Genomic DNA, 17,664 nt, shown 5'->3' on the forward strand with positions numbered 1-17,664 from the left:
TTGTTGCAATGTTCAAGGTCCATGCATGATTCGGCCCTTCCTTTTCGTCACTGTTATCCCTCCACACACACCCTGCTCTCCAGTTATGGTAAACTACTGGAAGCTCCCTGAATGGTCCAAACCATGAGATCTTTGCACCTTGGTATATGATGCTCCTTGCTGTTACAAAACCCTTCATATCTTTTGTCTTACTCAATTTGCTTACCTCTGCCTCAACTTCAGGTTATTGCTAAAGTGCCACCTCAATCTGAAATGGTTTCCTGAACCACTCTCCACTCCCTACTGGGGTGAGGTACCCAGTGCGTGCTCTCCCATACCATCCTATGCATTCCCCCGTCTTGGAACTTCTCATGTGGTGCGCACCGTCTGACTCCTCCAGGACACTGAGTTTCCTGAGAGTAGGCATTTCTTATTTGCATCAGTCAGTGTGCAAGTGAGTGCTTCCCTGACCATCCCACTTAAGATAACACACAAGTGTGTGAACACACACACACACCCCATGTTTCCTATTCTTATTCTCTACTTTATAGTTCTTTCCATAGCACTCATCACTTTCTAATAAACTATCTAATTTACTTATTTTGTTTTTCCTCCGCCTCCTTCATTTCATGTAAACTGCATGAGGGCAAGAATTTGGAAGCCTGTATTTTTTTTTTTTTTTGAACTGTCTTGAATTTCCCCGGTCTGATACTGATTTTTCTATTCTACTCAGCCTTAAGTTAAGATTGAGTTACTAAGCAATAACCACATGTTCCTTTCTCAGAGAAACCGCAGGAGTCCTTTTGTTATTGTTCATGCCCACCAATATCACCATGATCCTGTTTTTCCAGAACTTGACTACTAGAATGCTCAAAAGTTTGCTCTGGTTTCTGTTGTCAGAATTTCTGCTACCTGTTCTTAGACTGACTTCTTCTCCTAACCCTATAAAATACTCCCACGGTTTAGTCATTTCAAAGTAGCTGCTTTAGAGGCTGTCTTCCCTGCTTCCCACCAAGTTGGTTAATGGAAACTTTTGTTCCTCCTTGCTATAGTTTGAATGTGTCCTCCAAATTTCATGTGTTGGAAACTCAAATGCTCTTGTAACAGTATTAAGAGATGATTAGGCTTTTAAGAAATGATTAGAGGCTGAGTGCAGTGGCTCACGCCTGTAATCCCAGTGCTTTGGGAGGCCGAGGTGGGCGGATCATCAGGTCAGGAATTCGAGACCAGCCTGGCCAACATAGTGAAACCCTGTCTCTACTAAAAATACAAAAATTAGCCAGGTGTGGTGGCACACGCCTGTAGTCCCAGCTACTCGGGAGACTGAGGCAGGAGAATCACTTGAACCCAGGAGATGGAGGTTGCAGTGAGCCGAGACCGTGCCATTGCACTCCAGCCTGGGTGACAGAGTGAGATTCTGTCTCAAAAAAAAAAAAAAAAGAAAGAAAGAAATGATTAGGCCATCACAGCTTCTCCATCACCAGTGGATTATTAATGCTGTTATTAGGAGAGTGGGTTAGTTATCTCAGGAGCAGGCTCCTAATAAAAGGCTGCGTTCAGCCCCCATTTTTTCTCTGTTCCTGGAATACATTTTCTCACCATGTGATGCCTTTTGCCGTGGGAGAACCCTCACCAGATGTCAGCACCATTCTCTTGGGCTGCTTAGCCTCCAGAACCACAAGCCAAATAAACTTGTATTGTTTGTAAATTACCCAGTCTGCAGTATTGTGTTACAGCAGCAGGCAACACAGACACTCCCTTTTTTGCTTGTTTCAATGGTTTTGTCTGTTTTATCCACTGCTGTTTTCCTAGAGTCTAGAACAGAGCGTGACATAAAGCAGGTGCCCATTAAATGTTTGCTGTGGCATTTGTCTCCTCAGTATTTAGTATGATACACGGCACATAATAGACCCTCGATACATGTTAACTGGACAAATTAAAAAAGAATTGAAAGAAATGGGGGTGCAGAATTACATCAAGGAATAAAGTGGGTGAAAATGCCATTCTAGACTCTTCCTTCTTTCTCACATCCCATGTCTAATCAATCTTCAAGTTGTTGGTTCATTTCTTTAAAACTTTCCTAATATTTTCTTTTCTGCTACTTAGTTCAGGCCCCTATCATCTCTAACCTTGACGATTACAATATTCTTCTAGCTTCCATGCCTTTAGTCTTGCTCTCCTTCAATCAATTGTCCTCTTAGTGATGTTTCCAAAATGTGTCCAGGAGTATCACTCCCCTGACTGGTGAATCCCTTCATCTGAGTGATAACATTTAGATTCCTTTGTGAGAACAACAACGTCCTTCATGACTTGGACCCTTTCCATCCTCACCTTCTACTCCACCTCTACCAGTCCTGCACGTGCTCTGCACTCTTGCCGTTCCAAATTATTGCATTTCTTCAAGCATTTCTCTTTCATGCTTCTGTGCCTCTGTTCTCTTTGCTTGGAATACTTCTCATCAATTTTGTACGCATGATTAACTTTTATGTAGCCTCCAAAATTTAGCTTCACTGTCATGTCCTCCTTAGAGTCCCCTTTAATTCCCAACTAGAATTTGTCATTCCTTCTTACACCTCCCAAAGCACCCTCCACCTTATATATTGTCATCATTTGCTTATGCATCTGTCTTTTTCCCAGAAATGTGAGTTCATTGAAGGCAGAGACTATGTCTTATGCACCTTTGTGTATCCAGAGCTTAGCCCCATATTTGCCATTCAGTGGGGACATGAAAAATATTTTTTTGCTATGAAGACTTGCACATTAACCTTAAATATGAAAGTCCTACTTTTTGGAAATTATTTAATTTTTCAGCCTTCATAAAGCCCATCTAGTATACTTCACATTCTAATGATAATTATGGATTCTTAGTTGAATCTTCTTCTGTGGGTTTCACGGCAAGGACCAGTACTTTATAAGGATTTTCTTAGGTTCAACCATACGTTTCTATATTGAGAAGCCCTTTTTTAGGCAGACCTTTCTACCCAGATTTTCCTTCTTCTGTATTATGCACAGTTTATACAAATTACAGAAAGCCAGGTTGCTTCCTAGGTTCAACACCACACATTAATGTTCCTTATTTAGTGCCTAACTCATTCTACACAGTAATATCAATGCCCCAGCAATTCTCCTGAGTTGTCACTGGGACAGAGCTCACCATTATCCTGAAGGGAAAGATGATAATTTGAGCACGGGCTTTTTCTAAATTACAGTAGAGTAGGCTGGGGGCGGTGGCTCATGCCTGTAATCCCAGCACTTTGGGAGGCCAATGTGGGTGAATCACCTGAGGTCAGGAGTTCGAGACCAGCCTGGCCAACACAGCAAAACTGCATCTCTACTAAAAATACGAAAAATAGCTGGGCATGGCGGCTCATGCCTGTAATCCCAGCTACACAGGAGCCTAAGGCACGAGAATTGATTGAACCTGGGAGGTAGAGGTTGCAGTGAGCCGAGATTGTGCCACTGCACTCCAGCCTGGGCAAGAATGAGTGAGACTCCATCTAAAAAAAAAAATTACATGAGATTAGGTTTAGGGAATTTTTTAAGCCTCTCAATCTTTCCTCATAAGCTTATATTAGAATGAAGAGTATCTCTTTCCATTAATTCTAAAGTTTATGACATCAATTATACTTTTAGCTACCCCTGCAACTGTTACCACTTCTTCCTGCTTAAAAAGTAAAATGGAAAATAAAGTAATGAAATATACAATTAGCTTAAATATAATTTACTAAAAGGGAATTGATAATATGCGGCAAATGAAGTAGAATTAGATTGAGTGTTATCCCAAGAGCTATCTTGAATGCAGAGGCAAGAAAAAAGACAAAATTATATTCAGGAAGGAAACAGCTCAAATGCAGAAGATCAAGGATGGGGCATTAGGGTGAAAGGGCAAGATGAGGGCACTGATGGGCAGTGAGGATGGTGACTTGAAGCATCAAGCAAACAAAGCACAGAGTGGAGCAGGTGAGACTGGGCAGTTCAGGTATTAAGTCATGAATACGCCTTGTTCCAGGTTGCCAGCTATACACATTTCTTAAAGGCACCACACTCCATTTATCACCATCTGCATACTTAGAGTAACATTCTAGTCAGAGCAAGGTCAAGGTTTCTTTAGGTTTCCTTGGCAGAACTTTGTGAACTTTTGTGGGTGTGCTAGAGATGGGCCACACAGTTTTCTGCCACAGACTTCCACGCCACAGCTGAGGTACGGGCAGATCTCTGTAAACCTGGACATTCATGCTCCAGCTGGGCTACCACAGCTCCACTTCCTTGGCCGTCGCTCAAGTCCCATGGGATCTCATGGTCCAGGGAGGGTTTCAGCTGTTCCAGGCCTAGCAAGGCAAAATCAAGTACCAAATGGATAGATTTTCACAGAGTGGAAAAATAAGAAATGGCATCCCTAGGATAAGCCCAGGAGCCAATTCTCCAGTTTTCAGCAGGGCCCGAAGGCATAAATGAGAGAGTGGAAATCCCCTCAGGCTCTGTACCAGACCTTGTGCATCAAGAGTTATCTTGCAGGTATCCTCCAAGTATCATCTGGTCTATGGTAAGCAAGAGTGTGACTCATTAAAGGCACTACAGCAGATTTAATATGCATGAAGTCAAAGCTGTCGAATCCTCTGTGCACCTGAAACGTTAGGGCTGGGGCCCATTACAGAGAGAACTTAAGAACAGCTTTGCTGGTGGGAGACCTCATGCTTGAGGTATGCAGTGGAGTGTCCTCAAGTTGAATGCCAAAGACTGAAGTCCTTGACATCTAACTCTTCATCCAGGCTCACCCTGGCCCTCCACAAAATTAATATCTTTGAGTAAACATACTCTAATCAGACTTTAAATAACTTCAGTTAGTTACAAGTGTGCAAGTTCATCATGCCAAATCTTTGTTAGAATTTTCCCTTCCTGAGTCCCCCTACCTTTCCACTTCTAACTCCTTTAGTTTGGTTCTTATGAGATTATTTCTTCTTGGATTCCTGAGATGAAAAGAAATAGAAGAGGGCAGGTTTATCTAGAAATAGAATAGGTTAGCACTGATAAAAGTGGCTGAGGTCAATGAATATTTAAAAGAAGCCAAAAAGTAATTGATGAGGACTCTTGCTTTTGAAACCTCATTTTCCAATCCAAAGTACAAAACCTACAAACTGAGGTGAACGTTCCCTTTGCACCATCTTCTTTGACTTTGCCAGTCATTGAGAGAGGACTGTGGAGGATAGTTAGGCTAAGGGTAAGGCTAAGTATGTGTTGGTTCTTTGTCTTCCCAGAAGAAATTGCCTCAGGGTTCCCTGGCCTTGGGAATCCTCTCTGAAGAAGCAGATTGAAGCTAAAGCCAATTCAAATTATCAAGGCGAACTTCCTAGTCACATTCTGATCACAGATGAGTGGATTCATGAATAGGACTGTTCTAAAGGCAAAATGTGCATCTGGAGAAGTTTGGGCTGCCTTTTCAATATCTTAATCCCTACCAAACTGTCTCTGGGCCGAAGTCTCATGCCACCCTGGCCCTGAAGTCCTGTTCTTCTGCCCCCTGTCATGGATCTTCCCTGTCCTGCAGGTACATTCTTGGCCTACATGCTCTGGGTTTTCCAAGGGGAGGAGCTAGCTAACTCACCAAATTATCTTCACCTGCACTAATAAATAAATAGAGGAAGCTAATAGAACTCCCATAAGATCATGACTCTTTGGAGATTATTTTGCTTTCTAACAGTGACCTTCCAGAAGCAATGCCTTAGAAAAGAAGTAATTCTGATGGAGAAGTATTCCCAGTGATGTAAAAGGGATAGCAGAACCCTAATAGATGTGAAGGGATAGATATCTTTAGGTAAGGAAGTCCTTGCAGGGTTTCTCAGAGGTAAGTATCTGATGTCCTGCTTACAGATGGAAAACCTGTGGCAGTGAAGAATTCTGCATCAGTTGTTTAATTTTTCACAGAGTCATTTAACAAACATTAATGAGATGCCTATTATGTGAGGCCCTGTGCTAGGTGCTAGAAATATAAAGTAAATAACAGGCTGGGCACAGTGGCTCACGCCTATAATCCCAGCACTTTGGAAGGCCAAGGTGGGCAGATCACTTGAGCCCAGGAGTTTGAAACCAGCCTGGGCAACATGGTGAAACTCCCTCTCTACAAAAAATACAAAAATTATCCAGTCATGGTGACCTGTGCCTGTAATCCCAGCTACTCAGGAGGCTGAGGTGGGAGGATTGCTTGAGCCCAGGAGGCGGAGGCTGCAGTGAGCCGAGATCACACCACTGCACTCCAGCCTGAGCAACACAGTGAGGCCCTGTCTCAAAAAAAAAAAAAAAAAAAAGATAAAGATAAACAACGTAGATATGTTGCTGCCCTCATGGAACTTACATTCTAATGGGGAGGCAAACCAAAAATAGATGTGAACAGACAAACAAAATCTGTAAAGCAGGTTGGAGTTGTATTAAAGACAGTGTCAGGAAAGCCTTCTGTAAGGTACAAACATTTAAGCTAAGATTCAAAAATGAAAGCAGTCAGCATGCAAAGAGATGGGGAACAGTGTTCCAGGCAGAGGAAACAGCCTGTGCCAAAGTGCTGAAAGAGTTTAGCACATTCAAGGAAGGGAAAGAAGAACAATGAGGCTAGAGCTTGCTGACAATGGGGAGAGGGACACAAAATAAGGTTAAAGAGAGAGGTAGGGAACAGAGCATGTCAATAGTAAATCACGGCCTTGGAGTTTATTCAAAATGAAATGAAAAATCCTCCCAGGTATGAAGTCGGGGATTACATTCCAGCATGCATTTAGGAAGCACTTGCTACTCTGGAAAATGGGCTGTAGGTGGATAACAGTGGCCATAAAGAGACAAAAGCTGATATAACAGTCCAGGCAAGAGATGATGGTGGCCCAAATTAGGTGGAAGAGTGGATAGAGGTGAGACATGTTTTTACAGATAGAATCAACAGGACTTGCTGATGCACTGGATATATTGGTTAAGGGCAGGGGAAGAATCAAAGAGGACCAAAAGGAAAGAGGGCTTCACAGCCCATTCACTATCGCCCTCCCAGGGTTGTGACTCCTGATGCCTTCCTGAGCTTCTGAGAACTCCCAGGCCTTGAGAGAAAGATATTGCTTGGATCCATTAAAGGCATCCCTCTCCATGAGTAAAATCATCTCTGAGACCCACTTAAAGTTTTCCACTTGAATTAGAAATTATTTCTGAGAAGGCGTAAAGAAATAAAAAAGACTTCGTGCATTGAACTGCACTGACGTTGGCATGAGAAAATGACGACTTGCTTTGAGATAGTGAAAGATTCTTACTGAACTGCCCAGAGCAGTTATCAAAAGGTTTAAGAAAGATGTCAAGAACTCCAGTGCAATATGAGTGACTAAGTGAGAATTCTGATTGTAAAGCTGGGCATGATTTATTTTTCTGCACTAACTCAATATAGAAGCCTCCAAGTGACCTCTTCCAAACACAAACAAACTCTTAGGACAGTAAGCCTGCAGTAAGTAGTACTTTGGTACCTCATGGTTTTCTGTCTTGAATGCTACCTATTCCTATAGATGGCCTCGGGAAATATTCACAAATAAACATGGATTCTCTTCTCTTTTCTTTTTTTTTTTTTTTTTGAGATGCTTTCTCACTCTGTTACCCAGGCTGGAGTGCAGTGGCATGATCTCGGCTTACTGCAACCTCCGCCCCCCTGGGTTCAAGTGATTCTCCTGCCTCAGCCTCTCAAGTAGCTGGGCCTACAGGCACCTGCCACCATGCCTGGCTAATTTTTTTTGTATTTTTAGCAGAGACGGGGTTTCACTATGTTGGCCAGGCTGGTCTCACACTCCTGAACTTGTGATCCACCCACCTCAGCCTCCCAAAGTGCTGGGATTACAGGCGTGAGCCACTGTGTCTGGCCATGGATTCTCTTTTCTAATAACTAGCATAATCACTATCAGTAGAACATCTGGTACAAACCAGGATGAGCTAGGGCTCTGGGGGCCCACCTGTACACTCCAGAGAGCCAGGAGCCCTTTCCACATGGGAGATCTGGGATGCCTGACTGCTGGAGTACAGGTGTTCATGTGTCTATGATGGTGACTCCCCAGATTTCCCCAGTTCTCAACACATGTGCCCAACTCAAGGCTAGGAAACAGCAAGATGGTGAAATACTGTCCTGCTGCCTTCCCACCCAGGACCTTCCTGGCCTTCCCTGTCTCAGGGAGCAGGTCACAGGTCATCATGGAGAATTCTACCCCCCATTGGGTGGATGGATCTTCCAAAATGATGCCGGTTATTTTGGTGGCTGTGGCTTTTGGCTGTGTGTGTGTGTGTGTGTGTGTGTGTGTGTGTACGTGTGTGTTTTCTGTGACCACCCAGTCTCTCTGGTGCATCACACCTTGTCCTCAGATCCCCTGTTCCCCCCACAATAACAGAAACATTCCCAGGGACTCTGAGGAGAGATACTGCTGTCACTCCAGAGGACATTTTTTTAGCAATAAAATTGAGTGTCAAGTGTTTTGTTGAAAGTAATGAAAGTAATCACAGAAATATATTTTCCCATTGCCTTCTAAAGCAATGCTGTTAAAGTTTAGTGAATAAAAAATGGAAATAACTTATTTGGCAACCATTTTCAATGTTGTACCTTTTCTTTCATAGCTGTTAAATAAAATCTATATACTATAGTTAGGATTTCACACAATAAGTTAATTACTTCGGCTGTGGCTTCTTGTGAAATTCTATTGCTATGCTTTAAACTGAACACAGGCTGGTCAAGAGATGAAAGGGTGAGTTTAGAAAAGTTGTCACATGTCTTCTTATTCCCAGGGTTGAAAAAATAGCTGAAATAGAAAATTATATACTAATTCTCAGGTCAAGAAATGCTGTGTAATTTACCAACATTACTATGTTAATGGTAATCACCTTCCCATTAGGACGTAGTGGGGTACAAAGAGATCTAAGGCATGCTCTATGCTGTCAAGGAGTTTACAACCCTCTTCCTAATACTGCAATCAGCGTGGCTCCTGCCTGCCTTAGGGCCTTTGGCCATGCCATTCTTTTTTACTTTCCATAGCTTTCCCAGCCCTCTGATTTGGCAAACTCCAATCTATCATTGATTCTCTGCTTAAATACCACTTTACCAGAACCTGGGAGCAGAGGGGACATGTCCTGTCTCTCTAAGGCTGAATCCCTCATTAGACTTTCTTCTAGAGCCCTGTGCACTCCTTCATTGAATCTATAAAAATTGTTATCATACAGATATTTATGAGATGGGAGGCGCTTAGGGAGGAGAGCTGATGTTACGTAATGATAATCTCCTCAACTAGGCTGCAAATTCCACAAGGGCATATGATTTTGTTTACCACTCTATCTTCAGTCCTGAAATGGTGCCTGGTACATAGTGGGGGTCTCCATAAATATTTGTGGAGTGAGTAACTTAATTAGTGATAAAAACACCAATTGCCTAAAAGCACTTCAAAGTGGCATAGCTGAGGGCCAGATGATAGCTGCCATGTGAAATGAAAGGAGGGAAACACCAGCCTGGAGTGGAAATTGTTACATTTAGCATCTTGAGGGAAAGGGCTGAGGTGAAAATGAACCTAGAAGGAAGAATAGGATGTGTTCCAGAGAACATGGGGAGGATAGCACTGGCTGAAGGAATAGAATAGTGGGCACAGCAAACTTGAGTACATCAGAACACTGGTGTAGTTGAATGGGGATATCTATAGGGAAGTAGTGGGACTAATATTTATGTTGATATTAACCCCGCTTCTTTTATTTATAATATTAATATTAATATATTGCCATCACTTTTAATGGCAAAAACTGCAATTACTTTTGCACCAACCTAATAAATAGGTCAAATTTAGACAAAGAGCTTAACTTTTAGCTTTAGGTCCATTAAAGGCCTTTGAACAAAGTGATTATGTATACTAACCTGATATTTTGGCATCCAAACTACAAAATAGATGAAACAAAGGGTTTCATTCCTGTTATAAAGATGTCTTGGCTTTACCAAAAGGTTTTGAAAGGGTTATTTTAAATAACATCACTTTGGGTAGATTAAAATGTTTGTTTATAACTAACATAGTTTGGATGCCACTTTAGCTAAAAAGATTTACTCAGCAAAAGAAAATAAAAGGCAAATAATTAAAGAGCAGAAAAACATTAAGATAAAATAACACTGCAGTCCTCATGCATGAAATTGACATCTGTGATTTGGTTTACAAAATTTTAATCTGCATAAAATTTTTCAGGACCACCTCTACTGCTTTTGGTAAAATGTCTTTTGTATTCTAAAACGTCACTAAAGAAGAATATTCCAGAATATCTTTAATTTAAAAAGTACAGTCAATCAGCAGCTCAGATGCCAGCTATCTTGCCCTTCAAATAAAATTGACAGTGAGATATCCAGCTTCCTCCCACTTTCCCTGGGGATGGCAGGGGATGGCTTTCACCTACCGATTCCTCTCTTGAGTGTCTTTTGCAGTCTTGCAGAGCTGTCCATTCTTTAAAACACTGCACTTCCCCAAATGTAGACCATGCAGAAACTTTATTTAAAATAAACAAAAATGTGTGAAGGAAAGGAATTATTAACACTCACCAAACCTGACGTTCCCATTGCCTAAGGAAAAATCACTCCACTATTAAACTCTCAACTGAGTTCCCTATATGGCACACCAACTCCTGTGTTCTTGATTCTCAGACCAACGTCCCCTGGAGAGCAGTTCTTCTTTCCAGCCTCAGACAGCAGGGCTCCACCCCACTTCAGAGAAACCTTTTCCCTTGCTCAGAGCTCAGACCCACCTGCACCCACTCCCAGCAGTAAATTTCCTCAAGTTTAGGTTATTCAGGCTAGATCAAAATAAGAACAGTCAGAGCTCATCTTTCATGGTATGGAAACAATCATGAAGTAATTCACTAATGAACCTACTACTTAACAATATTAGTCCCTATTCAAATAGTCTTTCTTGCATTACACATTTGTAGATTAGCCTCTTGCAGATGATCAGATATCATAAATATCTGGAAATACAAGGCCAAGTCATTGCAAATTGAAATTTTAAATATCTGGAAAAATGCAGTATTTCATCAAGTTCATGAAAATGTGTTGAGGACTTTGTTAGAATCATAGACTCTGACAAATGAGGGTGAGGTGAGTTGTACTGTTAACCGTGGAAAATGGACAAGAAGTGGTGGCACAAGAGGTACATCCTTAGCCATTTACATGCAAAAACTTAGGGAGGCCTGGGAGAGAGCTGAATAAGTTTTGCAAAAATGATCTTCATTATGATTGTGCTTTGAAAGTCAAACTAGAAGTGAAGAAAATTATATTTACTATCATACTACTTTGGTAGAATATTTACACCTTAAAAAATCAACACTAGATTCCTTCTTTATTATTCTAAAAATTAGCATATAGTTCTAGTTTTAATTAAATTGTGTTTAAAAATAGAAATCAACTTATTTTTACATGTTTTAGCTTCACTTTTCAGAATAAAATTCCAATAAAATCTTTTCTCCACTACTTCCTATGAAACTTTGGCCTATTTTCAGTGAATTCACTTTCTGGTATCATAGTTTTTCTGCTATAGAAGATGTTCTGTACCTCATGGGAACATCAGTGCCATTACTGTAAAATGTCCTCCTGAAATATTGATGTTATTCACTGGGTATGGGTCTCTTATGGACTGAATTGTGGCCCTCAAAAATTCATATGTTAAATCCCTAACTCCCAATGTACCATATTTGGAGATAGGGCCTTTAGGGAGACAATTAAGGTTAAATGATGTCATAAGAGTGAGGCCCTGATCCCATAGGACTGGTGTCCTTACAAGAAGAGGAAGAGACACAAAGGGTGTGCACAGAGAAAAGGCCATGTGAGAGCACAGCAAGAAGCACCAGCTGCAAGCCAGGAAGACCAGACTCACCAGAAACCCATCTGCCAGCACCTTGGCCTTGGACTTCAAGCCTCCAAAACTGTGAGGAAATAAATTCCTGTTGTTTTTTTAAGCCACCTGCCTGTGGTATTTTGTATGGAATCTAAGCTGACTAATAGAGGGTTCAATTACATTATTTAACAAGAGGGCTGTTCTTAGCATCTATGAGCTACATTTTATTGAGGGTTTCCTGTATCCTAGACCTTACTGAATATTTAAGAAATGTGATCTCATTTCGTCCTCACACAGCCTCAGAAAGAAACATCACTGTCTACATTTACAAGTGACGAAACAGAGGCAACGAAAGATGACTGTCAGTCACTTGTGTTGGGTCATCTAGCTGGGAAATGGTGAACGAAGCCAAAACTCAAACCAGTCTGACTCCCTAGCAGTGGTTCTTAGCTCTGTCTGTGCATCAGAATCACTGAGGGACTATAAACAATGGGTCCTAGCCCCAGAGATTCTGATGCCATTGGTCTCATATATCCCGATTTGCTAAAGCTCCCCAGCTGTATCAGTAATCTGTTGCTGCAAAATGAATTACCACAGACTTAATGGATTAAAATAATGGCAGATCTACTATCCAACAGTTTTTGTCAGCTGGGAATCTGAGCACAGCATAATAGAGTTCTCTGCACAAGGCTGTGATTCAATTGTCAGCCAGGGCTGTGGTCTCATCAGAGATTTCATAGTGAAATGATCTTTGTTTAAGCTCCCTCAGGGACTAAGCTCTCCATTTCCTTAATGGCCATCAGCACTCTTTACTCCTGGAAGCTGCCCACAGTTCCCTTAAGAAGGAGTCTTATACAACACAACATAATCATAGAAGTGATTCATGTCCCCTTCACCATAAAAGGTAACCTAACTAAGGGAGTGACATCTCAATGCCTTTTCCATATTCCACTGGGCATGACTCATTGGTGGTCACCTTAGAGTGTATTTGTCACACAGGTGATTTTAATGCACCATCAAGATTGAGAATCACAGCTCTAAAGCATTTTGCTCTATTTCTTTTCCACTAGAAATAGTGCAAATTTGAAATTCATAGCTTTTACATTTTTTTCTTACCACTCAATTTTAAATGGCATGGAAAATGAACAGAAAAGAAAAATGCTGTCCTCTCTAGTTATGATTACATACATGAAATTGTCACTATTCAACAATTTTTGACCTACAAAAACAGTAGTCTTATATGGTTCAATAGGATAATAATATTATTTTTCCCTGATAAACTATGTGCCTGAAAAATGCCTAGATGTGGTTACAGGTTCAGGTAGAAAAAATTAGAGGCAACTTATTCTCAACCACTGGCACAATTTTAGCAATTCCATAGCAAATCTAAAACATCTGACATTCTGTCTATAAAATATAGTCACATTTTCAAAATGGATTTCAGGAATACTGGAAAGCTTAGAAAATACAACTATTCTTTTATGAATCGCCAACACTTTTCTGTAGAAACAAAATTTAAACGATTTTCAGCTTGAGATATTTACAAAGGTAATATTATAGGTTAAGAACTGCTTTCGCAGAAATGAGAAAAAATGGCAAACATAAGTTTCAGTGTTGTCTAAAAAGAAAACGTAAATTTAGACTGAGCATTTTCATTATGAAGTACCCAACCACATCTGCTGTGAAAATTCTCTGGGGTGGGTAGGCTCTAACTTCCTGGGGGTAAGCACTGGCTATCGCTGTCTGGGGGAAGCTGAATTCGAAGACAGTGAATCTAATTTACCTACGTGGCAATTTGCCTATTCAAAATGGTCTCCCAGAATTTCTCCCAGGAAGAATTAAAAGCAGTGAATTCACCATTCCTAGGCCCGACTGAAATATCAGAATCAGTGGGTATGTTGTGAGTTCAATTTCAAAGCACAAAAGGCTTATTTTGGAAATGTGACTATTTTAGGGGCATTATAACAGAAATCTAAGGATGTTTTCTTTGCCTAGTGAAATGTTCAACTTCCTATAAAAATATCCCAGGCCCAGGCCTTCAGTTTTCTCACTCAAGGACACCTGGCTTTTGGAGAGATTATGGTACTCTGGCGACAGAAGAGTCTATAACATAAAGAACCCAGTACTCTCTGGGGAGTTTTTTACTCTGAGAATACACAGCAGTTCTCTCCCACTTACAAATACTCTAAAACTGTGCCACCCAGCCTGGTAGCCACGAACCACATATGACTCTTAATCACGTGAAATGAGGCCAGTCTGAATGAAGATGTGCTAGAAAGGTAAAATATATACCAGAACATACCAGATTTCTAAGACTTTGTTCAAAAAAAGAAAAATATTTTATTAATAATGTCCATATCAATAATATGTGAATATGATAATATCCTATCATTGATGATATATTAGGTTAAATAAAATATGTAACTAAAATTCATTTTACTCATCTTTTTTTAATGTGGCTACTGGAAAATTTAGAATTACATATGTGCCGTGCAGTGTATTTCTACTAGACATTGAAAACCCATTCTGTTCTTTACCAGTGAGGTCAGACTGAACCCAGCAGGCTTGCTGGCTCAGAAGGTCTGAGCTGGAACTTCAGATGTTGGATACTGAAATGAAGGGTTGCACCACAGAGCAACAGAAGGATTTACCCAGGTATCAGGCAAAGAAACAGACAAATAAATCACGAGGGCCAGGTTTCCATGAGTGTTTCAGGAGGAAAGCTATGGTTCTGAAAGTGTGGTCTTTAGACCAGCAGCATTGCTCATGGACTCACTGAGCATCACCAGGGAACTGGTCAGACATGCCAATCCTCAGGCTCCGTCCTCCACCCACTGAGTCAGAAATTCTGGGGGTGGGAGCCAGTAGTGTGGGGTTTAACAAGCCCTCTAGGTGATTCTGATGCATCCTCAAATTTCAGAATCCCTGTTATAGTTCATTGAACATTCCACCTGCCCTGTGGGTTGGAATTAGTTAACACTCCATTTCACAGGTGATATAGTTTGGATGTTTGTCCCCACTCAAGTCTCATGTTGAAATGTAGACCCTCATGTTGGAGGTGGAGCGTGGTGGGAAGCGTTTGGATCATGGGGGTGGATCCCTCATGAATGAACGGCTTAGGCCATCCCCTTGGTGATAAGTGAGTTCACATGAGATCTGGTTGCTTAAAGGTGTGTGGCACCTCCCCCTACCTTTCTCTTCCTCCTGCTCTCGCCATGTGACGTGCCTGCTCCCCCTTCACCTTCTGCCATGAGTACAAGCTCCCTGAGGCCTAATCAGCAGCAGATGGCAGCTCTATACTATCTGTACAGCCTGTGAACCGTGAGCCAATTAAACCTCTTTTCTTTATAAATTACCCAGTCTCAGATATTTCTTTTTTTTTTTTTCTGAGACAGAGTCTCGCTCTGTCGCCCAGGCTGGAGTGCAGTGGCGCGATCTCGACTCACTGCAAGCTGCGCCTCCCGGGTTCACGCCATTCTCCTGCCTCAGCCTCCGGAGTAGCTGGGACTACAGGCGCCCACCACCACGCCCGGCTAATTTTTTGCATTTTTAATAGAGACGGGGTTTCACCGTGTTAGCCAGGATGGTCTGTATCTCCTGACCTCGTGATCCACCCGTCTCGGCCTCCCAAAGTGCTGGGATTACGGGCGTGAGCCACCACGCCCGGCCCAGGTATTTCTTTATAGCAATGCAAGCACAGTCAATACAGCATGTGAGGAAACTGCATGATAAAGAAAGAAATAAAGAAACTTGCCCTTATTACACAGCTATTAAGTGGCAAAGAAATCAAGCTTTCAACCCCAATGTTTATAATCCTAGAGTTGATACTCTTTATCAGACGTCAGCTCAATGAGAAAAACAAAAAGTCAGAGGAGAAACAGATCTAGATAAGTGGCTATTAAACTTCATAGGGACACTAACCAGAAAATTTGAGGATGCTCTAGTTGCCTCCCTGCAAAAATGCACTTTTATACAACACTGATACAATTTCAGGCTGCCCCTTGACCCATTGGAGGTTCTGCCTACAGCCAATTTTATCATGCCTAATTGAGAGCTCCAGATTGGATGATGAGTCACTCTTCATAGTGAAGTAGTACTCCTTACACGAATAGGGTTTCATGTGTCTAATGCTTCCTACTAAACATATACTGAAGGAAAAAAGTTGATCTGAAATATTACAGATATTATTGTCTTAGCTTGGGCTGCCATAACCAAATGCCATAGACTGGGTGGCTTAACAACAGACATTTATTCCTCACGGTTCAGGAGGTTGGAAGTCTGAGATCCCAGAGGCAGCATGGTCAGGTTCTGGTGAAGGCTACATGCCTGGTGGCAGATGGTTCACTTCTTGCTGTGTCCTCACATGGCAGAGAGCAAGCTCTGGGGCCTCTTTCTCTTCTGATAGGGACATAATCCATCAGGAGGCCCACTTTTATGACCTCATCTAAACCTAAAGATCACCCAAAGCCACCATCTCCAAATGCATTGGGGATTAGAGCTTTGACATATGAATTTAGGGAGATAAAATTCAGTCCATAGCAGATGGATGAGAACTATGTTTCTTCTGTTTGCTTAAGAAGGAACAAAATACTCATTAGTGCCTTATAACCCAACTGGCTCTAAGTGGAGGGAGTAGCAGGCACCAAACTGATTTTGAAATCTACAAAGGGCAGGGTCTCCATGGGAAGGGAGGGCCACAGACATTGGTCACACTGAGCAGTAATGTCAAAGTACTGCTACAAAACAGGTAAAGGACCTTGCTAATACCGTCTGTCTTTCCTATTTGAAGATGATACTAATAACAGTAATTTCTACCTGTGATAGCTTTGGGAGCAAATTAGGCTGAAAAATTGACATATAATGAACATCCCTTTGTGTTTGTAGTACAGAGGGTATTGGCAGAGCCTGAAGCTGTTTGATAAGCACAGCACAGCTCACTGTTCACTTTAGCTGCAACATTATAATTTATTTTCAGACAATGGCGGTCAAGTGCTTGGGGATGGGGATGAAGGCGAGGAGGCTGGTCTCTTTTTATCAACCTGCAAAAAGAAAGCTAAACATTTATTCCTTCATAAAAGGAAAAAATAGGTTATCTTGAAATGTATTGGTAATTATTTATTGTTTCTTTAATAAGTAATTCTACATTTAAGAAGACAGGAAAATATTTAAGGGTGACTACATACCCGCTGTTCATTTGGCATTTATTTAATGCCTTGAAAGAATAGGCATTATCGTATAAATAGGTTGAGTTCTGAAAGTTTGTACTTAGGCAAATAAAATTTTCCATAAAATTATAAATAATTTTATATTATACATAATTATCTATATTCATATAAATACATTCATATATGTGTGTATATGTGGCTTTTTTTAATTATTAAAATATATTTTAATTTTTTGCTTTTGGAATCATGCTGCAAACCTAACCACTATTTATGACATTTTTATGGGGTAAATGCAATTAATGTTAGAAATCTATATAAACCTGCCCCTGGCAAAAGAGGAGACCTTCACTATCTTCTACGACTCTGTAAAGCAGAGAAAGGATTTTTGTTCTCCACCAGCTCTGGTGGAAGCAGTTTTCCTTTCCTCTGGCAGCTATTTTTGCAAGTGGAAAGGAATTCGCCCCCTGGTGGTGACCACATGTTAACATGAAATATTTATAAATCGAGTTTTTTGTGTTATGCATGCCTTCGTTTGCCCACCCTGAGATATTCTTGTAAATATTTATATGTCCCAAAGCTTTTAGGGCATTAGCTCGCATCCTAAAGAGGCTCTGCAAGTTTTCTGTGTAATTATTAGGGACATCAACTCTTTACCAACTATTGAACAAGAATAA

The sequence above is a fragment of the Pongo pygmaeus genome, chromosome 14 (assembly GCF_028885625.2).
Source record: "Pongo pygmaeus isolate AG05252 chromosome 14, NHGRI_mPonPyg2-v2.0_pri, whole genome shotgun sequence".
Lineage (NCBI taxonomy): Eukaryota > Metazoa > Chordata > Mammalia > Primates > Hominidae > Pongo > Pongo pygmaeus.